The sequence below is a fragment of the Ictidomys tridecemlineatus genome, chromosome 1, assembly GCF_052094955.1.
Source record: "Ictidomys tridecemlineatus isolate mIctTri1 chromosome 1, mIctTri1.hap1, whole genome shotgun sequence".
Taxonomy (NCBI): domain Eukaryota; kingdom Metazoa; phylum Chordata; class Mammalia; order Rodentia; family Sciuridae; genus Ictidomys; species Ictidomys tridecemlineatus.
In genome coordinates, this window is record NC_135477.1 from 245,744,577 (window position 1) to 245,759,517 (window position 14,941).

Genomic DNA, 14,941 nt, shown 5'->3' on the forward strand with positions numbered 1-14,941 from the left:
CCCAGGTGGTCTTGAAGTTGTGATGAAATCGGAGAGAAATCCAGGGACAGGCAGCCCTGCTGTCACTCTCCTGGGCCCTGGTTCTGATCACCGCATGGCATGGCTCTTCCATGGGTCAGTGTACTCCTGACAGACGCAGGAAGATATGTAAGTGTTGATTTCCAGGCTGTATTTCTTCTAGAAGACTCTATTTCCACTGCCCCTGGGACTTTGTGGCTCCTTCCCTCTGGGCTCTTTTGTGATTTGGCCTCAGGGTTTGGTGTTTAACTCACTTCTTTGCATTTCTTTCTTCACTTTGTTGAATGACCTCAACTACCCCTGTGGCTTGAGATACCGTTTCTAGGTTACAGCTCCCAAGTAGGTACCTTCAGCGTGAACTCCAGAGCTGAAGAGTACTAGATCCTGTGTGACCAAATAGCTGACAGGCCCCAAATGGAAGCCCTGATCTTCTCCATGCTGACTCTCTTCTGGATAACGATGCCGTCATCCACCAGTAACACAATCCAGAGCTGCGGACCTCTTTGCCTCAGTTAGCTTCGTCCATTCTGCCTCAAATTGTCTGTGAATTTGTTTGTACTCTTCCTTGGTTGTCCCTCATCATCTTTCTCCTGGATATTCCAGGAGTTTCCTAACCAGTCACTGATATCCAGTCTACTGTAATGGTCTTTTTAAAGGTGCAAGCTGATGATCTTACTCCAAGGGTCAGTGACTTCTCCTTGCTTACTACTTGAGTGTTTAAACACGATGCTTGACACATGTTGTGACCAAGTTTTTTGTTTTTTTGTTTTTTTTCATTGTGACCAAAAAACCTGACAAGAACAATTAGAAGAAGATAAATTTATTTGGCTTTAGAAGCCTTAGATCATTGATTCTATTGCTCTGGGCCGACTCCATTGCTCTGGGTCCCAGGTGAGCAGAACATCGTGGCGGAAGGGTGTGGAGGAGGAAAGCAGCTCAGGACATGGCAATCAGGATGTGGCTCTGCTCAGCAGGGACAAAATTTGTACCCAAAGGTACACCTCCAGTGACTTATCTCCTCCAGGCACATTCTACTTGCCTACAGTTACTGCCCAGTTAATCCATTTCAGTGGATTGATTCACTAATTAGGTTAAGGCCCTCATAACCCAGTCATTTCACCTCTAAACTTTCTCGCATTGTCTCACACACGAGCTTTTGGGGAACACCTCATATCTAAACCATAACAACACAAACCTCCTGATTGGGCCTCTTTCTCCCATCTAGCAGACATTTCCCCAGCAGAACTTTGTGCTTCAATTGCGGGCTCCTCAACAGACCAGGCTTTCTCATAGTTCCAGACCTTTGAGCCTGTGTACCCACTACCTGGATTGCCCCTTCATACTGGTGGACAAAGGCTTCAGGACTCAGAGCCAGAAACATTTTGCCCTTGAAGTTTTCTCTGACCTTTTTGTGATTCTCTGTGCTTACCCTCTCACATCCCCTGTATGTACCTGTACTTTAGCACTGGTGGACTGAATTGCAATTCCTGGTTCAGTCTTTTTATCTTTCCCACCAAATTCTGAGGTCCTTAAGGGCAGGGACCTTGTCTCATACTTTCTCTTCCTTTGGTAGCTAGAACAGCACTTCTAAAACTGTGCTTCTTAGAATACAGTCCTATGAGTTATTGAAAGGTATCTCCCAAAAGAGAATCCATGGTCAAATGTGTTGGTCAAAAATTGCATATTCACAGCACACATGAGCTCAGAGAGGTCTTTCAGCTAAAACCTGTTTAATCTGGTTTAGCCCTTCCCTCCAAACCCCAGGCCAGGGAAAGACCCTTAAGCAGATTCCTAAAACACAGTTGTAAGAGAGAGAGATAAAGATGTGCCTGGGTAAAGGTAATGTGGGAAAGCAGGGAAGGGGCTAATCCAGGCCTAGGGGCTCTGGAAACAATCTGAAGGAGCTTTCTCCAGCATTCACAGTAGATTAATCACTGATTGCATCCCCAAGAGTCCTAACACCCCCAGGAACTGAACTTCTGGGATTGCATATGACTATCACAAGGTTTGATTATGCAAATAAAGTTAAGTCTCCCAGGATGTTTTCTTCTCATCTTCATTCCTGTAGTCAGACTTCACTTTGAAACAACCTGCCCCAAGGATAAATCATACCCTTCAATCCGATGATCTCCAGTCACAAGACTTCAGGCTTCCTGAGGGCAGGCACTGGTCCACTTACACAATTCTTTCATGACCTCTAAAAAGTCCTGAGCACATAATGAACACTCCACTAATGTTTATTAAATTCAGTGAACTCAAGAACAATGTAATTCTTCCTGTTTGCTTTGAGGCTGCCAAGAGACGCAAATGCGAAAGGCTGAGCTCCAGGACTTGGAGGCCCCATGGAGCTTTTTCTGCAGCTGCTGAGACTGATTCCTCATTGTTTCTACCCAGAAAAAAACTTGAATTAAGTAGTTCCTATTTAACTCTCAGACCCATGAGCTGGAGAAAGGGGCAGGGCAGCATGGCTGACTTGGATATCTAGCACATTCCCCCACAGAAAGCAGATAATGTTGGGGCAGATCCAGGTTAAGACAATGGATAGTAACTACAAAGTGGGTGTTATTTTTATGTTTTGCAGAGAAAAATAGGCTCAGAAGCTAACATGCCCAGTGATGTACAGCTGCAGATGAGTTAAGAAGACAGGTTTCAAATTCATACCTGTCTCACTGCCAAGCCCAATCCCTTCCCATCAAGTGACACTGTCTCCCATGGGGAGTTTGGCTTCAAGGCAACCCTCTGCATTCCATCACTGGTTGGGAAGTGTTTTACAAACTACCTAAATCATACAATTCATCTTGTAGCCAACCTGAATGTTCAGAATTAATTAGTATCCTTATTAGAAAGGTTAAATTGACACATGACTTTTTTTTCCCCCACATACTACATAAAGAACAAATCTATTTCCTCCTTCAACTTCTCCATTCTCACCAGCCCCTTCTCCAAACCCTTAGGTAATATTTCAGGAATGACCTGTGCATGTGTAAACATCTTTTAAAAATAATATATAGACATGAGATCATACTTTTTGTTGTCTTCCTTTGATTATTTAACATTTGTCTAATCTATTCTATTCTTAGAATCCCTCAGCACTTATTAGGATACTTTTGGTGAAAGGCTACTGATAGCACTTCCAGCTCAGGGTCCCATCCTGTAGAGCCGGAGCCTACTGTCTACCTGCTTCAGATCCTCATGTAAGAAGGGACATGAAAACACTCTTAGTACATCTAGCACTTCTGAGAGCAGGAACCTGTGGCTGGAAGAGTTATTATTAGTAATAGTAGTAGCACTAGTAGCAGTAGTAGTAGTAGAAGCAGTATTGGTCTTTTTTTTTTTTTTTTTTTTTTTTTTTTTTACCAGTTAAGCCTTCCTCTTGAAACAAGGTTTTCCTAAGCTCCCTCCACCACCCATACCCTTCTCTTGCCCACACCTGTCTCTCTCTACCCTCGACACCTCCCCCCCGCACACACACACACACACACACACACACACACACACACTTACTCACAGCCTTTCTGCCTTTCCTTTCAGCCAATCCTGTGGAACATCCCTGCAAATTATTACTTACAGTAGGAGGGGGACATTACTTACAGGGGAGGGGGACATTGGGTCAGCACACTACAGCCAACTCATCTTGACCACTGAATGTTTTAAGCTGGAGATCCAGGAGATCGCCTACTTCCTCCTCTCCGTTTGGCAGAAAAAGCAAGAAATGCCCAGAGAAAATTAGTAAGTTTTCTAGATCTCACTGCAAGCCAGAGGTAGAACCAAGATTGTCTGAAAACAGGGAATGTCAGGTACATGGTATTATATATAGGAGGGCAGTTGACACAGTTGACAGGCACGGTAAACTTGAAATGGATTTAGGGATGATTATGATGGCACACATGATACTTTTCATCCCACCACTCAAAATATGAGATTGTACATAATTATACATCTATCTATTGAAAGGATACTTCTTTCAGAAATGATTATGCAATTATAAACATTTTTTAAAATGCATAAAAATGAGCTGGGCTCGGTGGTGCATGCCTATAATCCCAGTGGTTTGGTAGGCTGAGGCAGGAGGATTGAAAGTTTGAAGATAGGCTCAGCAACTTAGCGACAGCTTGTCTCAAAATAAAGCATCATAAAAAGGGGGGCAGGGGAGGCTGGGAATGTGGCTCTGTGGTTAAGTGCACATGTCAATTCCCAGCACCAAAATTTAAATAAATATTAATTATATATATATGTATATATATATATACATATATATGAGAATGAGATCATACTTTCATAGTGATAGAGACTTTATTACTCATATCCTCAGTTCACATATGAGGAAAAGGGGCCATAGTTTGGTGAGGCAAAGAGTCAGCTGCTCACAAGAATCTCCTGGGTCTTTGCCTGGGTTTCTGTCAGCCCCACTTGGTTGCATTTCTATCCAGTATTATTACTAAAGTCTTATTGCTAAAAACATGTTTTGGGGGTTCTTGCTTACCTCTAAACTGAATAAAATTTGGGGATTTTTTTTTCTCTTTGCTTTTGCAAACTTCAGCTTCTATGACCTTAAAAAAAAAAAAAGTATATGAAAGCTGAGCTGATCTAAAAGCAGCCTGTTTGCAACTTGATATGAGGCCTGGAACACCACCAGCTAAACCTTGGTGTAAGGTTCTCTGAACACACTTCAACAATTTTTCCAAGTGGCAATTGGTTTATTTCCATTCAAACACTTGAACATGCTGAATGAACAGTACATTTCCTAGACTATTGAAAGAGAGGTGGTCAAATGGTAGTTATATGAGTCAGCAAGGGACATGGGGAGCTTATGGAATTTTTCTGGCTTTGAAGCTTCAGTACCGTTCAGTATGCTTTCATTTAGCCAGGTGCACTTTTGAGTGGAAATGGGTAATGTAACATTCTCATAGTTCATAGTCTTTATTAAGATGGATGATTGATGGACCAGATAACCTTTGACATCACACTCTGCTTTAAAGTTTATGATTCTCTGTAAAAGGAAAAGTGGTGACTATGGGAGCCAGCTCTGGAAAGTATTTCAGCATTGTTTTTTTCAAAGAATCTTCCATACATATGTTTAAAAACATTGTATTATCTATCAGTCTACTAAAAGCTCTAACTTTTTGTTGGTGTAGAAGTGATCGGTGTCTTTCTGTAGAGTCTTATGGAAAAGCATAGAGGAGATGTTGGTCCCTTCCAAGCCGAAATGGTACAATTATGTGATTTAAATTGTGGAGTCAGGACTAAGCTCATAGGCTTTTGAAATTGCTTCTCTCATCCTCGCTAACTTCCCTCTCCTCTTTTATCTAAGGAGAGGGAGTAAAACAGGTAAATATGGCTAGATTTATTTGAGTGGAAGGAAATGTAGTCTAACTTTAAAGGTCCTACCGTAATACCTGTGACTAATGAAACATTAATTACAGTGTTAAATAAATCTCAAGGAGATTTCAAAGCAAAGCCTGCTCTTCTTTTCTTCCATTAATATTCCACCCTATTAAACTAGAACTTCCTTAATAGTCCAATGCAGAAAGGACATTTTAGTCCTTAAAAAGTGGCATTCAAGGACCCTTCCAGCCTCTTGAGTTTGCCTCCAGCAGCCCTAGGCAAAGTGAAGTCCATATCTTCCCTCTCGGTGAGGTTTCTGGGTGGTTCTCAGACCCCTCACCCCCTTGCCTCACTGCCTAGCTGCCTAGCCTTGTCTTCATCCAGAGTCTTGGTATAACTGGCTTGGCCTTCCCTGCCACTCACTGCTGGGCCATGGTCACAATGACTCGTTTATTTATTAGTATTATTATTAATTCATATCTAAATTTTTTATATCATTTTTTCTCATAGCTTTTGCCCATATTGTTTTTTTTTTATTGGTGTCCTATAGCCATACATACTGGTGGGAGGTTATGTATTCATACACTCACACAATATAACAATATAATTTGGTTGACATCATTCGCTAGTCTTTCCCCCTTTTCTCCACTATCTGGTCCCTTTCCTCCACAATATGAAGCTCCTTTTGATTTTCATGAGATTCCCATTAGATTCTCCCCACCTTGCCCTTTCTTTTCCTTTCTGTCTTTACAGTTGTGCTTGCTGCCAGAGCCAACATCACTGTCTCCACCCATGTCCCACCAAAGCCCTCTTTGGCCAATTCTCACAAAAGCCCTACCCTCAAAGTCACTGCCAAATTGTCACCTCTAGGACAACAGTCTCACTCAAGGGAAAGTCTCTCTTCCAGTCAAGAGGCAGTTGGAAATGTCCGAAGATATTCTTTGGTTGTCATAACTTGAAGAGGTGAATGTTCTGGGCATCTAGTGGGTAGAAGGCAGGGATGCCACTAACCAACTTACAACGTGCAGGATGGTGCCCACAGCAAAGTGTTTTCCAGCCCTGAATGTCAGCAGCCCAAGGTTGAAAAACCTGCTGCAGGAGATGGTGAGAACTTTATTCTCTTCCACACCTTTGGCAGAAAGGCAAACACAAAACAGAACAAAAAACAATCCTCCCTCCAGGCCCACACCTGGAACCCTCTGTTCTCTTTCCCACTGCTTAGCTCAGGATAGGAGGAAACAAGCAGGAACTTGTAGAACCAGCTGTTCCTTCACCAGGTGGTCCTTTCCTCAGGGGACAAGGGTGGGGACAAACAGACTCCACCTGGGCAGAAGAACCACTTGTGCCAGAGGTTCCCAGCCCCAGCTGCATATCAGATTTGTGACATTTTAAATATGAATTGGCTTGGGATGGGACCTGAGTAATATTCTTTGAAAACTTCCTAGAAGGTGGCACCATGCAGCCTGAGCTAACAACCCCCTGGACTGGTTCAGTAGGGTGGGGGTGCAGGGAGAAGAGACCTCCCAAAGAACCACAGGAAATGATTCCTCCAGGACTTTTTTGGCATAAGTCATATCATAAGTTTTGGCATAACTCTCCTTCCAATAGGAGGGTGCCTTTTAACTGTGTAGTTAGCCCGAATCATCTGGGCAAATAGAGTATTTGATGATTTTTGTCAGTTTTCTTACATCTTGAACTGCCACTTATTTGTAATGATATGGAATTTTGATATTCACCAAAATCGGGAAATGAGGGAAATTCAAAGATGAAAAGCCATTCTCATAATTAAGCACTCTGTGCTAGTTACTTATTTGTCTTAGAAGAAAAAATGTCTCTTTTCTCTTTTAGAAAGAAAAAATAATCCTAAATTAAAGCTTTGAGATGAGTTACAGTTTATGAAAAAATAATAGGATCATAAACATTGTTTCTATGAAATATGAACTCTCAAATTCTATACATTTCTCCCTGTTGAAATATAATAGTCTTTCTTTCTTTCTTCCTTCCTTCCTTCCTTCCTTCCTTTCTTTCTTTCTTTCTTTCTTTCTTTCTTTCTTTCTTTTTTATGTTTGTCTTTTATTTTTTTGTACTGGACATTAAACCCAGGGCACCTTACCACTGAGCCACATCCCAAGCCTCTTTTTACTTTTGGGTTGAGACAGGACCTCAAGTTGGGATGGGCCTTGATGGTTTTCTTTGAAAACTCCCTAGAGGATACCACCATGCAGTCAGAGCTAATAACCTTCTGGAATGACTCAATGGGGTTGGAGTCAGGGAGAATTTGCTTAGGGCCTTGCTAAGTAGCTATGGCTGGCGTGAAGCTTGTGATCCTTCTGCTTCAGCCTCCTGGCTTGCTGGGATTACTGGCGTGTGTCACCATGCCTGGCTCAAAACAATGGAATTTTTACAAGGCAAATTAATTTAGCATTAACCTTGTAAATGATACCTTTTACTAATGAAATTGATGAAACAAAAATATGTTCAATGCTCAGGGCTCTGGTTAAATTCTCTGCAATGAGAGTAAATCATAAATAATGTCTGTTTCTTTTCTTGTTCTTTAGTCATATACTTAGATTTTGCAGTAGAATAATCACTGGACTCCTATATGATTATGGGGACATATATATAGCAAAAATTATATATGTATATATATATATATACACACACACACACATACTGACACAGAATTGTTAGTATTTAAATTACACTTACATATATATATGTATATATAAACAAATAAATACACACATGTATGTTTATATATGTACATATATACATATCTCAATTAACAAACATTTACAGAGACCAAGAGAACATCTGATTGATCCGAAAAAAGGGGTAAAAAGAGGAAAAAAGGACAGGCAGAATTGCTACATAATTTGGAGACCCCAGTACAAAATGGAAATGTGAACCCTTCGTAAAAAAAAAAAAAGTTAAGAATTTTGAGGCAATAATGTGAAACATAATATCATAAAACCACAAACAGTTCCCTTCTAAACATGGAGTCTTATCTCCATAGGTAGCATGTTCAGGAAGTCAGCATTGGGCATGTTCTATGTTCCAGACACTGTGCAAAACACACAGTCTATTTTATCTTGCTAACAACTCTGAGATAACTAACATGAAAATTTCACAGATGAGAAAAAGTATCTCAAAAAGTTTAGGCTATTTGCACAAAAAAACACAGGTAATATTATGTTTCCGGATGCTGGAGTGGAAGAGGAAGGACAGGGAGAAGGGGAAGGGACCAAAAATTATTACCCAAGTAATGGTCAGAACCAGGCACACAGGGACTTCTATCATTAAACTCACCTAGCACAGCCAATTGTCAAAATGGTTTGATTACTGTTGTTGTGAACCACAACTGAGGCAATGAATAGGAAATTGAAAACATCATTGTCCTTTATCATTTCCTTGAACGATTTAGTTCTGTGATCCTGCCTTGGGGTTGTCTTTCCAACAAAAGCAGACACATTTAGAAGCTTCCAGATTATGTTTTTGTATCTTAGCTACTCTGGTTGGCACAGGGTTAAATGGCTGCTGCTTTATTTGCAATTTGTTTATATTAAAAGTGAAATGTCAAGTTCACACAGGGTGAAATAAAGTACTCTCTATAAACATGCAAACAAACGCAAGTGTTCATTGCCAGCAATGTCCAAACAAACCAAACCAGAGACAAGAAATATCTCCTCAATTCAAACTGGACAGTTCTTCTCCATGGCCTGTTCAATAGATGAAAGGAAACTCCGAAGTTCAAGACCAATTTCCATCAATAAGTATTTAATGTGGCTCCCCAGTAGACACCAAGTTGGGGGAGATTTGGCACTTATCTGGATAATTTGAGCACTGTGGGCCCTAAGGCTCCCCCAAATCCAGTGAGAGATTGGGATTTTCTGGCATTTTGCAAGCGTCTTTAGAGTCCCTTGAACAATGACAGGTTTGCACTCACGGGTTTTCTATTTACTTCTTTCTACAAAACATCATTCAGAATTTCTGATTAAGGTAAATTCTATTATTTTCTTGCTTACTGACATAAACACATGCTTACACATAAACTTCAAATATCTATGTGTCCTCAGCCTATCTGAAGTCTTGGTAAAGAGAGTGGCAGCTGAACCTACATGCCCCCGGATTCTGGATGACAGATGTGTGGTTTTTAAAATACACGTGGATCCTGCATTATAGATTAAGACAAGGAACTGGAGTCAGGCTGCACTGTGCCTGTGCCAACTCAGTGGCCCTGGAAACTGGCAGAACAGGTTTTGTGCCTGACTTTGATTTAGGCACATGAAACTCAGAGCTCTCACTGAGAGGAGAGCTTATAGGATTCTGTTCTGGTATCTTTTCTGAGAAGAGAGGAAATGGAAACTGGCACCTTTTCTTTCACCCATTCTGCCCTATATATTTTTTAAGTAGCTGGAAATCCTGCAAAGGACATTGCTGTAGATTAGGAAAGAACCACCATCAGTACAGAGATGGCAAATATGACGTATTTGGTGAATATAAAGGCCTGGTCTTAAACCAGGAATTTGGGTTGTGATCACAGCCTGGTCAGAAACTACAATGTGTATTGGCTGAGTTTATGAATAAGCTACAGCTGGAATCTAATTCCTCATTCTGGAGGTAGAAAAAAATCCTGCATTTTTAAAGCAAGTAGCATAACATGTAAATAAAACCCAAATTTATTCCAGTAAATCTTTAATCAATTTCTTAGGATATAGATATTGTTAGGTGAGTTTGCTACCTGAAATAAATCAATAGAAAAACATTAATTATATTGCTTATATAGAATGTAACTACTAATAACAGAGAACTAGTAGGGGCACAGCCCTCAGAGTAGCCAACTCCCACTGTAGTGAGAGTATATAGAGCCTGGAGCCAAGTGGCTGAGTTCTAATCTCAGCTCCATAGTTTCTAATTCTACCAATCTCTCAGCATCAGTTTCTTCATCTGTAAAATGGGTTTATTAACATCATCTTCTGAAAGTGCTGCTAGTTCCACATTCAGTGGCGATGCTATATTTCTTCCTTTTTTTTTTTTTTTGATACTGGGGATTGAACTCAAGGGTACTCAACCACTGAGACACATCTGCAGCCCTATTTTGTATTTTATTTAGAGACAGGGTCTCACTGATTTGCTAAGCACCTTGCTGTTGTTGAGGCTGGCTTTGAACTCCTGATCCTCCTGCCTCAGACTCCTGAGCTGCTGCGATTACAGACGTGTATCACCGCGATGGGCTTCTTTCTTCCTTTTAACGATGCAATTATTCTATGATTACTGATTCAAGGATATTTCCAGTTGGAGACACGCATTTCCCAGATTCCAACAGAGGGGCATGTGACTGAGTTCTGGCAAATGAACTATAAGCAGATGTCACCGGGTGGGGCCTATCCAGAGCGAGTAAGGTTCAGCTGGCCCATGCTTTCCCTCTTCACCTTCTCCTCTGCTGGGACCCAGTAGCCAAGCAAATTCAGGTGGGGTGAAGGAACAGTGCTCCTGAGCAGTGGCACATAAAACGGACTGTCCATCCTTCCTGGATCCCTGGTTAATGAAGAGAGAGGAACAAAAGAAGAATGCTATTACGTTAAACTATATAGAGTCAAATGTAAACTAGCTTGGCATGAAGAATTTATGATACATAGGTTTGATACACAGCCCCACACAAAGTATTCAGTAATAGTTATTTATACTAGTTTACCAATAGGAAAGAAGGGACAATGGAAAGGGTAGCACTGTGCATTAGTCCCATCCCTTACAGTCATGAGTGCCTGCTGAGGGGGTATCTCTCCTCCACCTGATCACTAGGAACCAGCTGACCTGGTTGATTTTGAGCTGTTGTCCTAGTGTTCCCCCTCCCATGGCCTCAGGGAGAACTGGGTACTCTGCTTCCTCAAGTGATTGCAGAACTCCTGTCATCTGACTTGCCTCCTTGCTGACCCACGGGTGATGCTACATTCAATATCGTTCCAAGACTCATGGACCCAATTCAGAATCTCATTAACATTCTTTTTTGAGTTGCTAACTATATCTCGTAGGGGCTACTAATAAAACTCTTAAAGGAACCAGATGTGGTACCTAGCACAGGTTCATAGCCCAGAAATTGGTCTAGGAATTAAATTTACTGACTGACGTTCTCCCTAATAACTTCTACACCCAGAGTCAAGAATGGCAATGTTCTTAGGAATGGACTGATTCTTCTGACACCAGCAGTACTAATATATAAGATGCATACGTGCATATTTATAGATACATATTTGTGTGTGTGTATGTATATATATATATATATATATATATATATATACATACACACACACATACACATACATGAAATCATCCCCATGATCAATAACATGGAACGTAACCATCACACCTCACATTTTTCTTTTGCCCTTTTGTATTTCTTCCTACTTGCCCCTTCCCATTGGCCCATAACTCCCAATCCAAGCTTCCACTTATCTGCTTTCTATCACTAGCTTGCATTTTCTGTGATTTTAAATAAATAGAATCATTTAATATATACTCATTTTGGTCTTGTTTTTTTCAAGTAACAACATTATTTTGTGGTTATTTCACATTTGCCCGCATTAATAGTCCATTTCTTCTTATTGCTGCGCAGTATTCCATTGTATTAACAGCATGGTTTGTTTATCCTTTTAAATGTTGAAGGACATTTGAGTTGCTTCTATCTATTCTATAGATAATAATGCGATGTACATTTGGGTCTGGTACTGGTATGGATGTATGGTATTCTCTTGAGTAAATACCTAGGAATAGAATGGTTGTATCCTACCCTAGGTGTTCTAGTATTAAGGGTGAAGGTGATTCTGACCCTTGTGACTCCATCTAACTGGATGGAGCCCAAAGCCTGGTCTACAGGAAGAATCTTCTGAGTGATTCTCAGCAACACTGCTGATGCCAATTGTGTACTCTTTTCTTTCTTTTTAATGGACAGACTTAAAGAAGAATTGCTAGTAGGTACAGAGATGGGTTAGAGAAAAAGGAGAAGAAGGATTTGTAGATTTGTATTTTTTTTTCTCCAAGTTTAGAAGCTAGTTTTTAGAGTCCCACTCAGGTATTATTTCATCTTTCACTCTGTCATTGGATTTCTGTCATAGGTTATCCATCTGTGGGTTTGAGGTCCCATAGATGCTCAAATCTTTTGCTTAGAATCTGTAGCTAAGTTAAGGCCAGACTCTAACATCAGTGTCAGATGATAATCTTTGTTGGCTCATGTGTATGAGGTTAAATTAAGAGACTGACTCATCCCTAGTACTTAAACTAAACCATTTTGGTCCTGTTCACCAGTGGCCATTAATATCAATGGCACTTCTCTATAAATCCTCCCTTCTCTCTGTGAAGATTACTGATTAGTCTGTAACCAGAATCCAATTAGCTTTCCCTCTTCTCATTTAACTTTTTTAATGCAACCATGTTAATGTGAATTTTAATAGTGATTTATGGTAATTGCATTGCTTTACCTTCTCATGTAGCAAGGTACCTTTTTTCTGAGGTCAAAGTGCAGAGAGAGCTGCCTTATCCGTAATTTTCATTCTTTTCCATTTCCTATTGTAATATTTTTGTGATATTGTTAATCCTCTGCTTTTAATCATATTTAATTGCACCCCATTCTCAGGCTGACTTACTGCACTTTTAATGTCAGTCTTCACAAAGCACATGTTTCCTGGAAAGACTGTTCTTTATTAGCTAGGAAGGACAGGAAATGTTCATGTCAGCGCTCTGAGAAACAGCCTCCTAAGGCCAGAAAGAGAGAGAGAGGGTTCACACCAAGTTATGTAACCCAGAAACTTCATCAAATGCTTCGGGGAGGCCAGGGGAACAGTATCAGCTCAAAAACAGCTTGGGCTTTTCTAACAGGATGAAAAAGGCTTGATAAGCACATGTGATTAAATATTTTTTTCTGCCCTGGAATTTGTTATGAACCCTGACGTTTGTGTTACTAATACATTGCTTCCATAATCTGCACAGATAAGTACTAAATAATTACCAGAAAAATAATGTTGCAGTGTGGGAAATGGCTCTGTCCCACTCTTTAGGAGCCAACAGGCATTCCCAAATGGCCACCAGACAAGTGAAGCAGTAGTAATAGTCTTGGGGAGAGGAAGCGTCTTGGAGCTCTGAGAATGTAAGGCGGTTGTTACTGTTGAGGTTAAGAGTACATGTTCTGGGTCCTGACTGCCTGGGTTCAAATCCTATGTCTGCTGCTTTCTAGATGTACGACCTTGGGCAAATTACTCAATTTCTCTGTGCCTTGATCTTTGCTCCTATAAAATTGAGAAATAATAACATCTACCTCAGGATTGTTGTCATGTGACAACTCAGATGAAATGAGTTAATGAATAGAAATACTTAAACCAGTGCCTTACATACTCTTATTAGTTGTTAGTGTTATTACTGAGATTTCTCTAAATGTTAGATCTGTGCTATCCAACATGGTGGCCTTGGGCACCTGAAGTCATTAAGCAATCCAAGTGTAGCTCATGTGACAGAATAATTGAAATTTAAGATTTATTTAATTCTAATTAATTTTAATTAAGAATAATACTTGGTTCAGTTATTGCAATAACTTCAAATATGTTTGGAACCATTTGGGAATGTGAATTAACTTTTTTTGGTTGTAAATTTTATAAAATCTAAATACAGATGAAGTATTTCTCTTTTTTTCTTTCCTTCTTTCTTTTTTTGTACTGTAGATTGAACCCAGGGGCACTTAACCATTTAGCCACATCCCTGGCCCTTTTTATTTATTTTAAATTTCAAGACAGGGTCTCTCTAAGTTGCTTAGGGCCTCGCTAAGTTGCTGAGGCTGGTCTTGAGCCTTAGCCTCCCAGTTCTCAATTCTCTGGGATTAGAGCAGTGCATCAGATCAAGTATTCTTTTTTTTTTCCCCCTGATGGTGGTGATGCTGGGGATTAAACCCAGGGCCTCGTGCATGTGAGGCAAGCACTCTATCAACTGAGCTATATCCCCAGCCCCCCAGATGGAATATTCTGATAAAAATTTAGCATCCAAGTTTTGAAAATAGAGTACTAGAAAAATAGGACTACAAAAGTAACTCATTTATTTTTAAAATATTGACCAAATGTTAAAATAGTCTTGGATATATTTGGCTAAATAAAGTATGTTAACTTATTTCCCCCTGTTTCTTTTAAAATTTTTTGAATGTGGCTACTAGAAAATTTAAAACTAAATGTGTGGCTCATATCATATTGGACAGCATTGGGCTAGACTATGAGGGACTTGATTTATTATACTAAAATTTTCCCAAGAGTAATGGAAAGCAACTGGGGAAGAAACAGAATCTGATTTGCATATTGTATGTTACATATTGACATACCAGAAAATTTATGTTGGCAGCTATATGAGAAATGGATTTCAGGGGAAAGAGACCAGAGTTAGGCAGATTAAGGAGTTGCAGAAAAATGATGGTCTGATTTGTGGATGGCTGTATGCTTAAAGGATGCAGAGTCCCTCAGTAAGACAAGGTAAGGGGATTCATGTTGACTCTTGGTCGTGTGGCTTGGAGAACTCTAGATTTCTTAAGGAGGAGTCTAGAATATGAGGAGCAGAGCAAGTGAAGTGT

General features: G+C 40.2%; 1 non-coding gene across 1 annotated transcript; it reads right to left on the reverse strand.

Moving 5' to 3' along the window:
* Positions 1–14,255: 14,255 nt before the first annotated feature.
* Trnav-cac (transfer RNA valine (anticodon CAC)) lies at positions 14,256–14,328 on the reverse strand. The gene has a single exon. It is a non-coding gene; the product is annotated as a tRNA-Val (tRNA).
* Between the last annotated feature and the right edge of the window lie 613 nt (positions 14,329–14,941).